The sequence below is a fragment of the Sebastes fasciatus genome (genome assembly GCF_043250625.1).
Source record: "Sebastes fasciatus isolate fSebFas1 chromosome 5 unlocalized genomic scaffold, fSebFas1.pri SUPER_5_unloc_2, whole genome shotgun sequence".
In the NCBI taxonomy this organism is placed as follows: Eukaryota; Metazoa; Chordata; class Actinopteri; order Perciformes; family Sebastidae; genus Sebastes; species Sebastes fasciatus.
The window spans coordinates 112,760-115,259 of NW_027428115.1; positions in this window are offsets into that span (position 1 = coordinate 112,760).

Here is a 2,500-nt window from a genome sequence, read left to right on the forward strand (position 1 = left end):
GGTAGGGGGTATAGAGAGGGATATGGGGTTATAGAGAGGGGTATTGGAGTATAGAGAGGGATATGGGGTTATAGAGGATGGTAGGGGGGTATAGAGAGGGGTATGGGGTTATAGAGGATGGTGGGGGGGTATAGAGAGGGATATGGGGTTATAGAAGATGGTAAGGGAGTATAGAGAGGGATATGGGGTTATAGAGGATGGTAAGGGAGTATAGAGAGGGGTACAGGGGGTATGGGGGTTTTGAGGCCTCTCAGCATTCAGCAGAGCTTCATTAGAGATGCAGAGCTGCAGAGTCGGAGCTGCTGGCCTGAATGAGTCTCCTTTGTCCTGTAATTGGAGATAGTTCAGTGGGAGCCACAAAGAAACCAGCACCCCCCCCCCCCCCCCCCCCACCCCCACTCTGATTCCCCCCCCCCCAGTCCTCTCTGATTCCCTCTCAGCACTTCTATGTTCCCTCAGTGAGTTTCAGGGTTCCCTCTCAGTGAGTTTCAGGGTTCCCTCAGTGAGTTTCAGGGTTCCCTCTCAGTGAGTTTCAGGGTTCCCTCAGTGAGTTTCAGGGTTCCCTCAGTGAGTTTCAGGGTTCCCTCTCAGTGAGTTTCAGGGTTCTCTCAGTGAGTTTCAGGGTTCCCTCTCAGTGAGTTTCAGGGTTCTCTCAGTGAGTTTCAGGGTTCCCTCTCAGTGAGTTTCAGGGTTCTCTCAGTGAGTTTCAGGGTTCCCTCTCAGTGAGTTTCAGGGTTCTCTCAGTGAGTTTCAGGGTCAACCTGCTGCTGATATCTGACCTTCACAGTTCCAGCTGAAGGTCAACCTGCTGCTGATATCTCTGATCTGAGTCTCTACAGGAGAACATAGAACAACCTGAACATAAACTTCTCTTTCCCCTAAAGGACCAGTGAGTGACCTTCAGGGGGTCAGAGGTCAGAGCGTTTTAATCTGCTCTAATCTGATTCTGTATCTCTTTAATCCTGTTTGTCATGTGACCTCCTCCTCACACACCTGAACTCACCTGAACTCACCTGAGAGCTCATCTCATATTTACACTAAATAGAACGTCTCACATCCTGTCTGAGCTTTCTGCACACACTTTTCAAAGTAAAAGTCATGCACCCAAATACATAGTTTGTTTACTGAAGCAGATAGAAATATTAATATATATATATATATTATTATATATATATATATATATAATAATATATATATATATTATATTTATATATATATATATATATATATATATATATATATATATATATATAATATATATATATATATATATATATATACTGTATAATAATATAATAATATATATATATATATTATATTATTATATTATTATATATATATATACATATATATAGCCCAGCTAGCTGGAACCGGCCCTTATATTATATATACAATATATATATATATATCTCTATATATATATATATATATCTCTATATATATATATATATATATAGAGATATAGATATCTCTATATATATATACTGTAATGGCAATTTTCATATCTGCAGTTTAACACTGTACCTTTAGACAATCTCAGGGCCTCACATGTTCAACTTCGTCACCATAGGACAGTGACCTGACATTTTAGTTCTCTGTAACTGCAAACAACAGATTGCTGAAATACTTGTTATGTCTTGTGATGCTCTGTTGTCTGCTGTGTGCTGACGCATTGATATACTTTCTATCCTTCTCTTCCTTTCTTCTTTGCACTTATCTTCGTGTTATGCTTTAAATGTATAAATACTGACTACTCTTTGTATTCGGGGCTCACTTGCCACAGTCCACAACAGGTGGCTGTGCTCGTGGGTCCATCTGCAGATGCTTTAGTTATTAATGTATGCCTTTTTTATTAAATTCACTTAAAGACAAGTTGTTACGTTGGTTTGTGTCTTGTTTTAACAGAAACTGCCACCACAATACAGACGTGGACAAAATTGTTGGTACCCTTCCGTTAAAGAAAGAAAAACCCACAATGGTCACTGAAATAACTTGAAACTGACAAAAGTAATAATAAATAAAAATTCACTGAAAATGAACTAATGAAAATCAGATATTGTTTTTGAATTGTGGTTCAACAGAATCATTTTAAAAAACAAACTAATGAAACTGACCTAGACAAAAATGATGGTACCCCTAGAAAAGATGTAAAATAATGTGACCATAGGGACATGTTAAACTAAGGTGTGTCCTGTAATTAGCATCACAGGTATCTTCAAACTTGTAATCAGTCAGTCTGCCTATTTAAAGGGTGAAAAGTAGTCACTGTGCTGTTTGGCATCATGGTGTGTACCACACTGAACATGGACCACAGAAAGCTAAGGAGAGAGTTGTCTCAGGAGATCAGAAAGAACATTATAGACCTTCATGTTAAAGGTAAAGGCTATAAGACCATCTCCAAGCAGCTTGATGTTCCTGTGACTACAGCTGCTCATATTATTCAGAAGTTTAAGGTCCATGGGACTGTAGCCAACCTCCCTGGACGTGGCCGCAAGGGGAA